The following is an 18,530-nucleotide window of genomic DNA, read 5'->3' as shown; positions in this document are numbered from 1 at the left end:
GGGCGAGGGGGCACTAAAATCCCTTACTGATGTGATAAAAAGGGCATAAAAGGCAGAATTATAACATAATAAATCTCTCACACACACATCCAGTAGATAAAAAGACGAAGATAACTGCTGCACTTTCAAACATAGCTAAAGGGTTAACGACTTGAATAGTGTCTGCAATGTTAATATAGCTTTCTACAAGAGCCAACAACAGGCTGTGTCTATTTTAGGAATCTCAAATAAACCCACTTAGGCAGTAATGATATTTGCATTGTAGGCAGACCTGCAGTAAACCACTAAAGTACCATATGAAAAAATAAAAAAATGTGAAAGCCCTAGTCATGGTTCACCAGGCAAGATCCTACGGCCAAACTGGAGAGGTGAGATATTTGTATTTCAGTGTGATCTTTTACAAATCTGTGTATTATAGTAGAATTTTGGATATTACGGGAATATAATTAATGAATTTGAAACCCAAAATGCTACCAGTGAGCTAAAAACAGGTGTGATTACAACATGGCCTTCCTCAGACTTCCAGTGAGGCCAGCTGGCCTATGAGATTAGAGAATAAAACCAGGCAGCTCCAGGACAGATGGCTGCAAAGCTCTCTTATGTAAAAAGCTAGTGGGATCCGCACCAAGTGTTTGTGAATTTCAGACTGCTGATGCAAAAGAAAGCCTTTCAGACAGAGGTTATTTCGGGATTCTCTGTCCTATTCATTCTGTTCCTCTGTATGAACTGAAATGAGCAATCTGAACACAAACAGTATCTTCATTTAATTTTTTTTTTATATTAAAATACCAGGGGGGGGTTCATAGTCCCTGGCAAGATGCTGACTTGGGAACTGCCAGGTTTAAGCTGGTTCAGCACTGTCCCACAGGGAACACAAGACAGGACTTGGCACACTAGTACTATTTGGATCATGTCAGATTGTTTTCTATTTCGTACAACGTGTTGGTATGTACAATGCGTGTATCCTGCTTAAAATTAAATGCATGATATATATATTTACTGAATGGTGTGAGGGGAGGAGGTTTTGTTTGTGGTTTTTATTCAGTGTTTTTCATATAGAATAGAAAGATCACTGCGGTGATCCTGCAGATTGTGGAGGTAACTCCAAGTCATCGGTTGGCTAAATGCCTGGATAGCCATTTTGGGTAATTCAACGCTATAACTGAATCAATTTTTGTGTGAAGACCAGGTGGCATTGTGGACATTGTGTAGTCCTTAACAAGACTTGTCTATAGATTTGTGCATTGGTTCTGTTACAGAACAGGAAAACTATCTTTTTGATTTGCTTGGAACAGTCCTCACTATTTGAATACAGTAGACTAGGGGTTAAGTTGACCACATTAATTGGGGATCTAGTTATATGTAAATAGATCCTATCGTATTGTACTTTAAACACATCAAGCACGAACTGTGGACTTGTATATAACACCACTGAATACAAAAACAGAGGGGTTTAGTTCAGTGCCCTGTATGGGTAATAAGGAGTGGTTTGTGTGAGTGGAACCTGACCAACCTGTGAGCTGTAAAGTGCAGAAGAATGCCCCTTTGTTTACTAATTTGGTACATGTGGCAACTTGCCAAGTAAATACTACACTGCATAGATACCGTGGCTTGGCGTTCCTATTGGGACACAAACACACAATCCTCATCATGAATCATTGCTTTAGAGTGGCGGGGGGGGGGGGGGGGGTTGAAAAATGGATATCACTGCAACCTTTGCAGAGGTGTCTTACAGTGTGACCAATGTTAGGGAACAGAGCCCAGAGAATGTGATTAAAAAAACAAAAGAATATGATCATTACTCTGCAGTTTTTCCTTCTTATTTTTGTATTTTTTCTTCCTTGGCTTTGAGGAGCTCAACTGAGTGCAGTACTAAAGCTGCAGGTTTCAAAGGCATTTTAAAAGATGGGGACCAACATGCTAAAAGACATTGTGCTACGTATTGCAAATGTTTGCCATTCTTTTTATTATTATTATATTTCTTAGTAGATGCCCTTATGCAGGACACTATGGGCTGGATTAAATAACAACTTTGACCCACCTGCTAATAGAAAAATACAGAACTGTACTCTGTTACGGCTTCATTTTTAGTAAGATGCCACTGTCTTCTAATCATAAATGTAACCACTATGATGTACAGGTTTGTAGTTTGCTATTAGCGGGTGTGTCAAAATTTTGATTTAATCCGGCCCTATATCAAATTCTTTTTATATACAATTATCAGTTCATACAGCTGGGTTTTTACTGGAGCATTCTAGGTAAAGTATATTGCTCAAGAGTATAGGAGCCCTAACCACTACCCCAAATTGCTGCCCATTCTTTGGCCATGTTTTTTGTTTTACTTCAGCAATCCCTTCCCCCATAAAACAACAAAACCAACAACAATAAACACAATATTATACAATACAATACAAACAAATAAACAAAAACACCATTCAAATTGCCCAGTGGCAATGATATTTGCTAATTTGCTCTCTGTTAAAATGGTTCAGGCCTTGCTCCAATTGTAGTCCAATTCTGTGCAGAAGTTCAAAGCTTGACACACTCTCCTTTACTGCGTCAGCACGGCACGGTGCACTACCCTGTTACACCTTCAGAAAACAGCTTTAACTGTTTCCAGAAAGTACATTTTAGAACTGTCACCCCCCGCAATACCACCCGCCTCCACATCGTATTATCAATTCTGGGAGGTGTTCAACTCTTATTTTGACGAGATTAGTCACGATTAGCAGAGCAACAGCCCAGTAAACAAAGCCCATTATCTTCAAACAATATGAAAACCACGTTACTACCAAACCAGGGTCTATAGATTTATTGCTGGGGGGGTTGTGCATTCCTTGCTGTGTTTACTGTCCAAGCAACGCTGTGATAAGTCTCTGCCCTTTCCAGCTTATAGTCCCTGGCCTTTGGAGGCCCTTTATCTAGGATCACCCTATTTATTTTTTGTTACTCAAGTTCACTGAAAGTTTAAGGGTTGGAGTTAAAACTCAACTTCAAGCATTTTTTCCCCTCTCTCTCTCTCTCCTAATCAGATTACTTAATATTCCATTGCTCTACCATGCACCAGCAATCATAATTTACCATAACTTGCAAGCATACACTAAATCACACAGAGGGAGAAGGGGGAAAAAACAACAACAAAACAAAACAGCATTACAAATAACTTTCAGGGATATTAATTTCCTATGCTGCCTGCTATCCAAGCACATGTGCTTAATGAATTGGACTGGGCCGCTCAGCCTAGATTGATCTCCCCAGACCCCACCTCCCTAATTTTAAATCCCCCAGAACAAATAAACCACAGGATTGTAAATGATTCCCCAAGGAGAGCATTGTTCTGTATAACACTTAAATCTTATAGGAAAAGCTGAAGGTTTTTCTTGGCAAACTTTTAAAGGAAAACGCTAATGAAACAGATTAAGGCAGGACTCAGGGCTGTACACTGGATGCCGAATTGAAGATCAGCAGGATATTTAGAGACTTGTCACAAGGGTCCTGACTGCCCCAATGCTAATAATGCTGACCTGTAAATTTGTAATCTCGGGCTGTAATACTATTAAATGCTGGGAAGTGGTGCCGTGTTTGTGTGTGAGGACAAGGGGGGGAGCTGACTGGATTGGACTAATGGTCACTAGCAATGTTCTTCAATCAATAAATTAATTAACATTGACTATACAGCAACAGTTGTATTACCCTTGGTGATTGTAACAAGCTAGCTAGAAAAACACATTGACAGCATCACAGTTGAAGTTATAAAATTATATTATTACATTATAATAATGATTATGGATCACATATACCCATTTGCCCAGTTCTTCTTCTAAATGAATGCAACTTTAAAACATGCAGCTCGTTTACAGTACAGACCGAGCAAAGCTGACAAAGATAGTTGTATAAAGGAAGGTCTTGAAAAACACCTGCCTGATCTGCCCTGCACCTGTCCAAAAGATCATGCTTTCAATGGTACATAAGTGCAAAAAGACATCTGGCCCTGCAGAGCCTCATCTTTCCTCCAGGTTAGTCAGGATTGCACTTCACAGAAGCGCTCTGGCACTCAGGGAATGACTGAACCTGCCTGGAGCTGAGTGATGACAGCATCCAAGTCCAACACTTAGTGGGCTGGTGGTGGTGAGATGAAGAGGAGCTGCTGGCCTGTGGAGTGTCTGAGCGAAGGGGAAGCCTGGGAGCAGGAAGTGGTGGGAGTGAGCTGGGTGGAGGCCTGCTGTCAGGAGTGGAGTTCCCCATCAGTTCCTCAGTAGACAATCAGATGGTCAGCATAGCAGAAAACACATGGCTTTCTAGGTATATTATTGAACAAACAGTATTGCATTGAACAAACCTCCTAAAAGACCTACCTATCTATCTTATCTATCTATTTACATGTGTATTTTCAACAAAGCAATGTGTTAAGTTACTTATCGGTCAGTCTGACACCTTGATGGTTGTCTCCAATAACTGAAATGTTTCTCCTAACTTACTCATTAATTTTCAAACTGTGAACTATCCAATGCTTAACAACACACACTTTGTTTTCCAGCACTGACAACTTACAGTCCGGCCACGATGGTTTAATATTACTGGAGATTAAACTGATTCGGAAAAGGTGCGGGTCAGAGCCAATAACCACCGGCCTTTGTTCTCGTGAGTACAGGAGCATACAAGACACCGCGAGGATGATTCTCCCTCCAGAAAAGACTGGATATTTTGATAAGAAAGATTTAGGACTGGTAGCGATACCATTTCCATTAGAAGTACAACGTAAAAATCGCAAATAATTTGAAGACTCGCCAATGCCCTGCAAGACTGATAGGGCAGTTAACACGTTCTAGCCTCAGATTCGGTATAAGAGTGTACTCAAAAAGGAGAGACTTCTGTAAAGGCCATTTTAACCCTTCTATAAAATAGATGTTGAAAAAACAGCAATCCTATACATAACATATAACATAACTCAAAGTAACTGAAATGCATAACTAGAAGGCTACACCCATAAAGCATGTCAGACAAGTTAAATCACTGGACACATCTAATTGGCCGACACAAATCTCAATGCCATCCATTCATAAAACACTACCTGAAGCCGACACTAGGCGTGGGCTGACCTTGCATTCCTGCGCAACATTCCACGACTACAGTGGCTAATCTGACTGTAAGACCAAAGTATGCACTGCTGGAGGCCAATGGGCTTTACATTACCGCTGCTGCTCAAAGATGTAATCTGATTTCACAGCAGCCTCCCAAGAAATGAAGTCAGTGGGACTAGTGTGAGGATGGCACATCAGTGGATATTGAATGCAGTGAATGGGAATTTAACTGTCTCCAAACACAGATTCACTGTAGAGTTAAAAGAGGCCGGTTTCTATTCACCAAGTAACCATATTCAACCACTTAAGAAGTAGGGAGGATGGTCGATCTTTGACCAGTCAGAAAGAGGGCACATTCTCTGTCTGCCACTCATCTCGCAGGAGGTCGGAGGTCACGAGTAAAGGCTACCATTGACTGCCAACTCCATTCTCTCAGAGCAGGCCTGTACTCTGTCAGCTCCCCCAACTGGGAGTAATAGAAGACAGAGAGCCAGGCCAAAACCACTCTCTCCTTAGCATTAAACTCAATATAACTGCAGGCCACGTTCTAACCCTACAGTCCCAAAGCCTGCCAGTGATAATTTGTTTTAGAAAGAGAAAAAAAGATACAGAAGAGGATGAAGATAGTGAAGGCAGCATGAGAGGCTTCTTTGTACGGGCCTGTGTGTTGATGGGATAAATGACTGCTCTGACAGTGTATGATTATAATCATTGTGAGGCTCAGTCTGAGCACTCTGCGTTCCACCACCAAACCGAAGCTATTCTTCCAGCAAACCTACCATTGTGTCAGTGTGATTGTATTTACAAACTATACCATGCACAAGGCCGGGGGGGGGGGTATTTCTCATGCTTTCTGCCTCCTCACGTGTTATCTTTTTTTTTAGTATGCTGGATTATGATGTATCAATACGATGCGTTCGCCGTGACTAACCCAGTTTACTCTGATTAATGCAAAGTCATAAAAATAACCAGGCAAAATGGTGTCATGATGGACACATAATGTCAGAACAACTTCCAACTTGTGAAACAGAATTCTCCTGTAACACCTGAAGTCAAATATACCTGAGGTTAGTTTGTGGACAGAAAAGAAAAATCTAGCCTCAAAATTCAAATAAGATCATAGAATATTGAGCGCCATTGTAAATTCTTACACGACCTGTAAAAGATGTCAATAGCTATAATGCATTAGACTCGTAAAACCAAGTACACTGTGGCTTCCCGAGAGGTCTGCCCAGATTTCTCCTGATGACCACAGTGATTCTGTTGAGGACAGGAATGTTGATTACAGGTTTCCATTACATAAATTAAGTCATTCTTTTCATATTGTGAGCTGGCACCAGACTTATACACATACAAGAGCTTATTTTCTGTATAATTCTAAAGCCAAATTATGGCTTATGCTTTTTTCTTTCTCTTTTTCTTTTTTTTCCAAGTCAAATTCATTCCTGTAAAGCGTTGTCCCTGACTAGTGTAGCAATTATCTGTTGCCTTTTACACTGCATGGAATGAGGTCTGTGACAGCTTGCTGAAAAGGGCTGCACCGGTGACATGTAACAGAACCATGCTCTGTAATCAAAAGTCAGAAAGTCCCATGTGTCATTTATGGCCAAGTACACAAGGTTTAATTTGCGTTTTAATTTTTTCTTCTTCCTTAAAAAAAAAATGGATAAGCATGTCAACTCTCAGGTCTGGTATTATAGAGTTCTAAAATTCCCGGAAAGAAAAACACAACAAAAACAGTTTTTTTCTCCACCAATTTGAAAAAGTACATGGAGTTGAGCTGGACGGCCGGGCAAACGTCACAGGGTCTCCTGAAAGGACAACAGCAAAGGCAACAACCTTTAACTGTCTCTCACTCTTGTTGCTTGGATATGACAGTTGTGTTTAAGTCTGGGTTTCATTAGGCAACAACTGCAGAAGTGGAAAATGTTTGATCGCCATTTCTTTTAGCAACTGTACAATAGTGCATGTGATTGAAACTGTACCAGTTCAACATGCTAAATATTTTTGTCATCAATTAATTATTTCTGAGATACTGATTCTTGATGCCTTACAAATTTGCTAATTAAAATTATTTGAAATGTATTACTGGCAAAGAAATTGAGCATTACCAGCAATAAATATTAACAGTGGATAACTCCTGCTTGTATGTTTATATATCTCTGTATCACAGCTTGCTTGATAATTGACTTACAAATGTCCCAAAGAAAAGCGGTAACGCAAGACAGAGAACCAGTCGCACTCAATCAGATTGGCTTGACTATTGAAAGGGGCAGAGTTTCTATTCTGTAGATTGGAAGGTTAACAATCGTAGCCATACAGGCATCACATGCACAAATGTTGCTATGTGTCTGGACATGACTCAGCTCCAAGAGCCCGAAATGTGAAGTTTGACGCCACCGTCTTTCCTTGTATGCTGAGCTCATGTGCTTTATATCTGATTGGCGTCTGTATGCCATAGAGTTTTGGCAGTACAGCGGCGGGTGGTGTGGCATTCCTGTACTGAAGATAATAGCCATAAAGGAAATACAACGGGCATCAAAATATTCCTGAAACAATAGCAGAAAAGAGCACCAGAATCCATTTATGCAATTGTTTTATCTGGAGTCAAGGGCAATGTGACAAAGCAGGGCACAAACTGCTAATAGCATCCTGATCATTTATAAACTGAAAGACAGGTTCTGGAAGACACTGATAATAACTGAAAAGAACACAATACAGACGGCTTTGTTTTACAGTTTAACGGTTAAGGAACTTTCAGGAAATAAATGACTCAATAACTCGAACAACTGAAAATGGCTGCAGGGATATTTCTATTTTTCATATTGAAAAAATATATATTATTGTAGAAATAAAACTAAAGCAAAAGAAAATGTTTCATGTATTTTTTGTATATGATTTCACTTTCACTCTATAACTATGATGAATTAATAATAAAAACAAAATGCATGTGTTTCCTGATATAGTACAACTGATCTCTGCTGTGTTGACCTATCAGACTGCTTTGTGCAGCTCTTCTGCTGCGTTGCTGTGGCCAGTGGCCCAGGAATGACCAAAGTCATGTGAAATAGATGCTCTGTCAGCCTTCCAGTCCTGTGTGTCATTAGAGGAGCTGTGCATCATGCGATCAAAACCACAAGGCTGAGGCCTGCTGCTGCCTGCTCCCCCCCATGTGTCTGCTGTTTCCTGCTTCACGGAGCACTTTGCTTTGGACACCTTACAACCCAGAAGTGGGACTTACTGTCAGAAAATGTGCTTATTCATTAATTGTACTTATTTTATATACATAATTTTTTCAAAGGTAATTACTTTGATTCATGCAGAGATATAGAGACCAATTATTCTGAATCTGAATTCCTATGAAAGTGCATTGTGTTTAGTCTGTGGAGAGAAATCTTTCTCACTGTAATCTGGGTAACGCTTTTATAATATTCTCACTAAAGCTCTGCAATGTGCTCCAAATTCAACCTTAACCTTTCCCTGCATATCCATGACTTGTCCTGACATTACCCACACTTACTGAGAGCAAATCCACTAAAGACCTCATTTAATTTCAAGTACTAACTGGTGGATGCACTGCTCATTTCATCAGATTGCTACTTAATGAGGGCCTGCTTTACTGCAAGCCCTGCACTGTACACAGTTTGACATGCTCAAGTGGGGTGTCTTGTGGGGGAATACTGCATTCCCTAGTTAAAGACTGTCCATCGACTTTTGTTTGAAAAAGCAGTAATTCTTCAGGAACAGTCTTATGAATTAGATTTAAAAATGATGTTGTTTCTATTGATGCTTTGTTGTCTATTCATACATTCTATATATTTGAGCTTCCTTCAAACCTAACGTAAAGGTCCCCCTTCAGAAATACATTCAAAGGTCCATATTTTGCAGGCGTTTGGTTATTTATGTTTTTTAGACTGGGACTTACCCCACGCTCCCCCAAATCCACCTCCCACAACTCTGATCGCCGCCAGATGTTTTTCTAAATGGAATCAGTCGTTCTGCGTCAGCACTGTATTCAAGATATGGCAACTAGCTGCTCTTGGCTTGCTTATTCACTTGGACAGCAATACAAAAACACCGGTGGTGGCTTTCTGTATGTATTGCTTTATTTATTAGTAAGGCTTGTTCTACAATAAAGAGGTCTCAGAAGGAGATTGAGAAAGAAAAGTCATATTTAAATTGGGGAAAATATTAATTCTGAGCCTGTTTATAAAGAAATTGATTTGGATTAAAATACATAACATAAAACAACTAACTCAACAAAATCTACTTCTCTTTCCCTACAGGGCAGCCCTGCAACTAATGTGAAAGAAAAGTTTGGAAGGAAAAGACATGAGAAAAACTGAAATATAGTAAATGTAGATATCGTGGGGGTGATATCTTGCCAGTAGTGGACTGGTGTATTTTGTATTTAGTGTTGATTTTAGCCTTATAGAGTCATGAGATCTTTCTTAGAACTACTTAACTTCATGTCCGTGCAATAAATATTATTTACTGTATATAAAAAAATAAAAAATAAAACGTGCTGGTGATTCTGTTCAATACTTTTTAAAGATTTGCTTCCACATTAAAAAGAAGTCAAGCTAAGGGATTTGGACTATAAATTTTGGAGAATACTTTTTGTGTTATCCCCCTATCTGGTGGCTGTTATCAGTGCTTGCAGGTATAGCTCTTGCTCCTCCTCTGGGTTGATCCAGGTAGAAACGATAAGTCCCCACATTCCTCTGTTTTGCTCGAACAGCGCTGCCCGGGGGAATCGCTCGGGGCTGCGATTCCTTGTGTGTGTTGTTATTGAAAGCTCCCGTCAATGCTGAGGCAGTGACTGATGTGCTGGGTGTGAGAAGATTCCACCCTGTTTCTCGTGAATCATGGATGCTAATAAGCCCAGATTTCCAGTAATTAGCAGTTACGCATGAGTTGCCAGGTGGGGATTATGGGAGTTTGTAAATGGGCCTCCCTGTGGTGGCGTTATCAATTGAGCCACTTAGTCACATTCGATGTTTTAGTTCTGTTTGCAATCCCCCAGACATAGACATGGATAAGTTTGCACGATTTTGTGTCACAACAAATTTCAGGTGTGAGGTCTGAGGTACTATGAAATGCATGGGATTCATGATGATTTGGTAGTAAAAGTCATTGTTCATTTCACTGTTCGCATGGATCTTAAAATGTTTGTGTCTACTGTTGCGTAATTATTAACTTATAATAGACAAGGAAGACCAACATTTTTGGATGTTTCAGTCCATGGCACATTTCAAAGTACACCTTTTCTGAGCATCTCTTCTCTGCCAGTTATACTTCCTCCTGAACTCAAAACAAAAGACCGTTTCCTTTCTAAATCACCCTGCTTTTTGTCAATCAGTGGGTCTCGTCGAAACAGAAAACAGAACTATAATGCAAAATGAACAAGTGGGGTTAAATTATGCCTGGCAGACTGTAAACAAGCGATTGTGTTTTCTAAAAGACAGCCAAAAAAAACAATCTGGTAATAAAGAGAGAGAGATAGAGAAATCACCTAAGGGTTGTAAGCATATACATTACCTGGCTATCTGCCAGTGCCCTAGACAGAGAAGAAAAAACAATAATAAGAGAAAACAATGATACCAGACAGTAGTGTAGGCAGAGCAGATTGTTATGTTTTCTGAATGAAGCCTTCCTCCCACTTTGTTAACCATAAGTATCTGTTGAGAGCAGTCATACCTTCATTACCGACCTGCAGGATTATTAGGGATTGAGGTCAGCCCACAGTCTAGGCTGAGAGGGTGGAGAATTAATAAGAAAAAACAATGTATTATTATTATTATTTGTTAATAATAATAATAATAATAATAATAATAATAATAATAATAATAATAATAATAATAACCATTCTCTCTGCAGTCAATAAAGCTGTCACTGTGAAACGATTAAAGTAGAGTCTCCAGTCTCCCCTAATGGTAGTGTGAAATTAATATTAGACTTAGGTCTCAATGAAGGAAGATAACTGGACCTTCATAAATTATTGATTCATTTAATTATTCAGTTTGATTTTACTTTTATTTATGTTTTACGTATTCATTCATTCCATAACTCCAACTACTGTAATCATCCAATGCAGTTAATCCAGATGTCACAATAATGATATATACATGGTGATTCATCGAGAATCTGGGATCTCTTCATGTGACAGGCCCAGTGCTGAAACCCCTGGGGAGGGTTAAGCGCTTGTGGTTGACTGAAACATATTCCTGCTGTGCTGGCTAAATAGTAACAGAATTTCCTGAGCACCCCTTGATACACAGGCTTTTAAACGTTGAAGTGAAGTGTGCTTCCCGAGGAACAGAGACACTGGGTTTTAGGCACTGGAATTCTCCCCAGAAGAAACATTTACAGAATAAAGCTGCATGTATTCACGCAAGCACAGCGCTCATCCCCCAGGGCCACGAAGCACAGATCAAGTTCATATTTCTGCCTCTTTAAATTTAAGCTCCAGAATGCGAGGCAACAAAGAAATGAGATGCGATCTTAAAAGAAATGAAGCAGTAGCCATTCATATCTAGACATTTCTGAGATGCCTCTCATTTGCTCTCAGAGTCCACCACAAAATGTACAGCCAATGAAAAGTCTTCAGTTCTCGTAACCACAAAACACTGCATTTGAAATATTTTGCTTCAGGTTGCACTATATACAGTAAAATATACTATATCCAAAAACATAATATCTGTATGCACCTCATTAGAATAAGAACAAAATATTATATTTCTTACTTTTAGTTTTCTAAAGACACATATAATCTGTAATGCAACATATTATTCTGTGTTGACATGGCACCCATATACACCTCAAAAAGACATGCTTTGTAAGGCACTAATACAGCACCATTGTCTAGTGTCATTCATTTGTTATTTTCAAATATCCATACTTAGATACCTCACATTATAGGAAGTGAATCACTGCCTACATGCAAAACACAGTAGCAAAAGTTATAAAGTCATTGCAGTACATGTTGTAATGAAAAGAAAAACATAATAATAATAATACAAGAAAATAACGAATAATTCTGCCAGTACTTGGGACCTCCTCGAGTCTTCTAAAACTAAAAGATCTGGTCCAAACAAAATCATGAATTCACTAAGGTTTACCATTAAGAAATAAATAATAACAAAAAGAAAGTCAGATAGCAACAAGAATGCTAAGAATCTTGTATTATTTTTCACTCATAGAGAGAAAGACATCCACTACAAAAATGATAGCTAATAGATATAAGCTGAGCAGAGATGCAAAGAATTGAATGATGAGATGAAGTTTAGCTTAACAGTAACATTCACTGGAGGTCCAAATAACTTCTTGAGAGATCCTTCATTCAGGCTAGCAGGCCACCACATCCTCACGGTATCAAGGATTTGTTTTGCTTTGTTTTGTTTCTTTTTCCTGTTTTGTTCTGTATACTGAATATTTATGTTTTCCAGCAAGGATACTGGGAAGGAACCCAAAACAGTGAGAATTGTACAATTGCAGTTCAACCACAAAATGAGAACCATCAAGGGATTTGTGGCCAAAAAAGAACTCATCCATCTCAAGCCAGGCCTGAAATATTTCACATTTCGTTTCTAAATGATCCTACTGAAATAAAGTAAACAGGCCAGGAAACGAACGAAAATAAATGCTGTCTGTCCCTTCCCCCTGATTGTCTTAATTAGACAAAGGAACTTCAGCATGACATTGATATGTACACTACCAAAAACTCAGTGACTCCAGTGAAAGAGGATTATAAGTGCAAGACCGAGGGCAGTACAATGTGTCACAGGAGCTGTAGGTAAAGAGTCAGAAAAACACTGATGTGCCACCAAGCATCCAAAGTAACACATAAAACAGCAGCACATGATCAGTCAAAACTGCAACGATGGGATCTGCCCAAAAAAGACTGTACTTTTCAACTTTACTTTTTAATTTCATTTTTTAATTCACATATTTATTGCACAACGCATTAAACCTGGTCCCACACACCCACAATTAGTCAGCAAAGGTTTGTTGTTCTCTTATTTGATAGTTCACAAATGAGTTGGAAAAGCAGTTCGCTTACAAGATTATACAGGGGTAAGTTTCCCCAATTCTAAAACAATCACAAATTCGGATAATCCTAGGAGACTCCTCAGTGAAACTCAGAACGTTTGACAGAACAGCCCCACAGCCTTCACCCCACAATGCTGGATACTACAGAAAGTCACCTTCTCTAGAGACATGCTTGCTCTATCCTTCCATTAGAGTAGATATAAAATCCTGCTAAATTGTTTCAGCTCACCAGTATTTTTGTTCATGGGGTTATGGACTTGAAAAATAAGGTTAATTAAATAAAATAAAGCTTAATAAAGTTAAAACAGTATATCACTATCTGTTGTCAAAGGAAACGCCCAGCGTTTTCAAAGTACCGAAATGGCCACTGCGAAAGCCCAGATACGAGTCCCACCACATTGGGATTGTGGGGAATATGAACACAAAAAGGCTCTTTATAGTGCTGCTCATTAGATACATCAGAAGAACTGATCCAATTTGGCAGTATGATCCAATGAGAACAAGCTTTGCACTGTGCCAAAGATGGACATACATAATACTTAAAAGTAAACTGCAATATTATACCAGGAACACCTTTCTTTTGCATTAGTTGTTTTTCCATACGAGCTGAAACATTTTCACAGTACTTTTAGGGACATATTTTTGGTATATTCGCATATTCTGCTTCCGAAAGACTGTGTCACTCAACTGGTTTTAAACTATGAAGACTATCCCATGTCATTAGGATCTGAGTCACACCACTGGTGTGACAAATGTGTTACAGTAGTCAAAATTGAAAGAATAAGCTTCAGTAATATTGAGGACATAAAAAACGGACACTAGAATATATATAATCAAAGCAACCTTGAAATGAAAGCCAGTTTTGTTACGAGACAAAAGAGGCAGCTAATAATCAGCTTCCAAATGTCTATGAATAGAGCTGTGATTTTATGCTGTCCATCCACAATGGCTATACATATTTTTGCAGAGACCACCATCTGAGTTTTGTGGGATTTGTTTCTCCCAACTTTCTAAATTCTTGCTCAAATGGGGAAAAGACACATCGGAAATGCTGTGGTTCGTGTCAGCAAGGGGAACCGGTATTTAAACTGTCTTGTAATAATAATACTAATACAAAAAAATCAAAAACTAAACAAACAATAATACATCTCATGGCTTGTTTATGCATTGCAAATTCTTTGCATTGCGAATGGCAATGGCGGTGAGTTAAGTTGATTCCCTAAGCTTTTCTGGGGGGAACCGAGCTATGCATGGTTATGGTTAATGGATGCTTATGTTGCTGCAAAGTGAATGAGGTTTGGCTCCAAAGGGGTCTGGAGAGGGCTCAAACACCCCCTTTTCTGCAGCACTTTGTGAAATATTTGAAATGTCAACAATCAAAGAATCCTTAGCAAGAAACCATCAGGGAGATTTACAAATATTTCAACAAGTTTAATGATAACTAAGAAAACATTCACCGCCTCTCACACTCCCACCAAATTAGTATTTAATTTCTTAATTTCTTTTCTTCTTTTTTCCCCCTCTCCCTCTCAGTTTTTTTTTCCCCTTGCTTTTCCTGAGCCCTGCCAAAAACTAAAACAATCGCGCCGTCTTCCAAACCTCCTTGGCTTAAAACAATACCATCAATCACTGTGAGGCTAATGGACATGCTAACATACAAATTTATTAATCACGCAAATCACAGCGCGGACACTCTGGAGGACTCTTAACTCTTTCTGCAGAGGGGATTCGGCCAAGTAAAAGTAATACACGCTTCCAGCGATTCTGTATACCTTCGCCAGCTTCTGTTCCCTTTTCCACTGTTCCACTGTAGCGGCCGCAAACCTTCTCCTCAAAGACATGGTGTACACATCTGTCTCTCAATAAAAGTGTCTTGTTCTCTTTTATTATTTCATATTTACTTTATTCATCTGATGAAGGGTTTCTCCTACTTTCTTTATTTGCCATGCTAAAATTCAGTCCCATCTGTTCTTTGGTTCACTTAAGCAATTCCGAGGATGCTTCTGTCAAAGTCCTCCAGTAGAGCGCAGTGAAAGGTCTGACTTTGAGCTACCTTAATACTCCGTTTCAAACAGATGGCTAGATTAGATAGTCATGGATCTGGGAAGGTGCTGCCAAGGGATCATTGTGGGTTTGTCACTCTGCTGGTTGGGCTGTGCCTGAGACCGGCGGTTGGGATCCGAGTGGGGACCGCAAATGCTACACGACCTTATCAACAACACTCCAGTGACATTGATATCCACTCTCAGGAGCGCAGTGATGTGAGGATTTGGAAAAGTCAGGCACACCAAAGGCCTTTTGAAGGTAGAAAATCTCTTGGGAAAGTTTGTCACACTTAATTTGCATGATCATTTAGCAGTTTTCCCAAGGTTTTTCAATGCAATTACTTTGGTTTGACATGCTTTTTAACATGGGTTAGTCTATCTCTCTGTGCCTTTATAATGATTTCACTTTGCCTTCCTACATTTTACTATGGTTAAATTCAAGGTATACTACAGTAAACTTTTATAGGGGTGACCGATTATTGCACACTAACAACCACTCAATAATGGGCCAGAGGAGTAATACAAAGAGGTTTCAAATTGATGTTCCACATAACCAATTACCAAGTTTCAGCAAATTGGAGCAAAATTAGACTGGGGCATGCGGAGAGCGAGTTTGGTGCTGAATAACCGCTGACCAATCACAGCTGTCCAATGGAGGCATCATCACATTCTGTGCTGCCAGTAAAGTATGGTAATTGTTCAACTTTTGTTGTTCATCCACATATTTAATCATTAACTGACCTTGTACAGCAATGCCATGTACATAACCTATACATAATAAGGCTGCAGAACTGGGATCCTACAATGAAGGTTAACAGGATCATGGACAGCAATGCACAAGATAAACATTTTTTCCCCGAAGAAAAAAGAACTTCCTTAGTATGGAAATCTCATTTAGAAAAATTAATTATTTTTATCAAATTAATAAATCCTGTTTAATATGATAGATCAGATGACATGGTATACGTAAACAGCCATAAGGTTTTCAGTTTATACACATATTCAAGGGAAACCCAGAATCCCTGTACATTGCATTTTGCATCTCTGTCTCTCTCTCTCTCTACACACACACACATATATATTTAAATGGAGCCAAAACATATACAAATTACATAGTGTGTATGTGCTTGCAGTATTGAAGAAGCAAAGAAAACATTTAAACCAAGTTTTAAAATGCATTCTCCCTGTCCTTACCATGACTTTTATTAGCTGTTAATTGACTATACTGTCATACCAGAAAAATCTCCACACAAATAAAGAAGTTCAGCTTAACGTAGATGAATAAATCATAGATACATCAACAAGAACAATTGCTCAGACCCTGTTACATTAACATGCAGCTCATTTGTTCTCCTTTTGACACATTAATTGTATGGTCTTTGAGGTAACTAAAGACACACAATCCTCGGAGTGGGGGCACTGGTTAGCAAATCTGGCCTGACCGTGTAAACATTGTGTATCAGGAGAGACCTGGAATCCACAAGGAGAATGCTGGGAGAGGGTTTGATTTCTCTCTGGAGCGTCTTTGCCTTGATTACAGAAAACAAATAACAGCAAACTCAAACAACATGTCCTGCAGTGCAACATGCGGCTGGTTTCGCGTTATACCTCGTGTAACAGGCGCTGTACGGCTGGCATGCCATTCTCTGGCCCTCACTATTTTCTGTGTTTTAAGTGCTACTAAGGTTATCAGGCCTGAGAACACACACAAATAAAAGGTTTGAGATGTTAGTGCATGTGAGTGTGAGTTTGAATGTATGCGTGTTTCCATCTTTAAATCAATAACTCCTTAAGGCATCATAGGACTTTAACCACAGCAGAAGAAAAGCCTTGTTTTCATTACCAGACCCCCTCCCTGTGCAAACACTTCAGGCACACTAGGGTCAGCTCCCCACCTGTTTCCATTATATATGATTCACTCACACTGACTCTGTAAATTGAGATGAGTGCAGTTTAACCTTTATGTTTCAAATATTCAGGGCCACTAACAAGCTTATAACTTACCTCTGACTCTGACTAACTGACTTAACAAGTAACTGAATCACCCTTTGTGCCACCTATCAAAGGACAAACATTGAATATACATTTTATAAGCTTAAATATGGATAATGAAGCCACCCTCTAAACCTCATCTCTATAATGTGTAGGATTATGCTAAATTTAATGAACAATTTCAATTTATCGGAGTATATTTTATTATTAAGATCAATGTAGCTCTTACAGGCTCTGTTTATCAGGAGTATTGTCAGATTTTCAGTTAGCTTACTAACACTTACATAATAACTGACTAAAGCTAAAACAATTTTGAAAATAAATAAAAAATAAACAAATCGAAAAAGCGAGAAAGCTATGCGTTTTAGCCGTGTTCTTCCACAATAACTCAGATTTCATGCGTTAAGCAAAATAAACATTTTCTCCTGCTAATTTCCATGAAGGCTAGTTTATAAACATTGTTTACACTGAATGGAGGCTAAATGTGAAACTGTATCACTGAGAGTGTGTAACATATTGTAATATTGTAACAATATGGCCCACAGTGATGACATGACATTCTAAGTAGGCAAAGCATGTATGGTGAATAAACTTAATGGAAAATTGCCTTGATGACTGCAATTAAACAAAATAATAATCATTTTTGGAGAATTACTAAATGCTGTGACCTTTAGAAACCTATCTGCAAGCCATTTAGTTAATTTGCATACACTGAATCGGATTACTCTCTAGTTATAGTGCATAACCTTTACTTTGTGCATTACGGTTCTCAGTGCCACTGCAATTAGTGCTGGCAAAGGTTAAGGATGTTGAGTCTCCACAGTCTGTAAGTTCTGCTGAAAAACTCTGTGAGAGAGAGAGGGAAGCGACATCCCTGTTCATGCACCCTTGTGCAGCAGCCTCTATGGAATCAGTAATGTATTGCCTACCAGTCTATCATTCCTTATCCTGCTTAATTTCACTGTGTGTTTAAATGTTTATATTTAAAGGACACAACCAATACAGTGATCATAGTCCTTCATTATTTTAAATAATCATATCAGGATAACTTAAACTACAATTTAAAATACATAAGTAAATATATTGGGGGTGTTTTTAGGGTAACATTAGCAATCATAATGCATGCCATATCTTTCTGAACAGGACTGAATAGGACGGCTCCATACTTCCTGATTTTCCTATATACTATATTGTTTCTGTCAAGATTACCTATGTCATTGCCTTATATCTTTTTATGTTGTTCTCTGCTCTCATGCATTCATATTTTGCTCTGTTGGTGTACATTGTGTGTGTTATGCACATATTCAACCATTCCTTTTGTAACGTAATAATACATTAAAGAACGACATGTTAAGCAAAG

The sequence above is a fragment of the Amia ocellicauda genome, chromosome 9 (assembly GCF_036373705.1).
Source record: "Amia ocellicauda isolate fAmiCal2 chromosome 9, fAmiCal2.hap1, whole genome shotgun sequence".
NCBI lineage: Eukaryota > Metazoa > Chordata > Actinopteri > Amiiformes > Amiidae > Amia > Amia ocellicauda.
The sequence above is the reverse complement of the archived record's forward strand: the minus strand, read 5'-3'. Positions refer to the sequence as shown.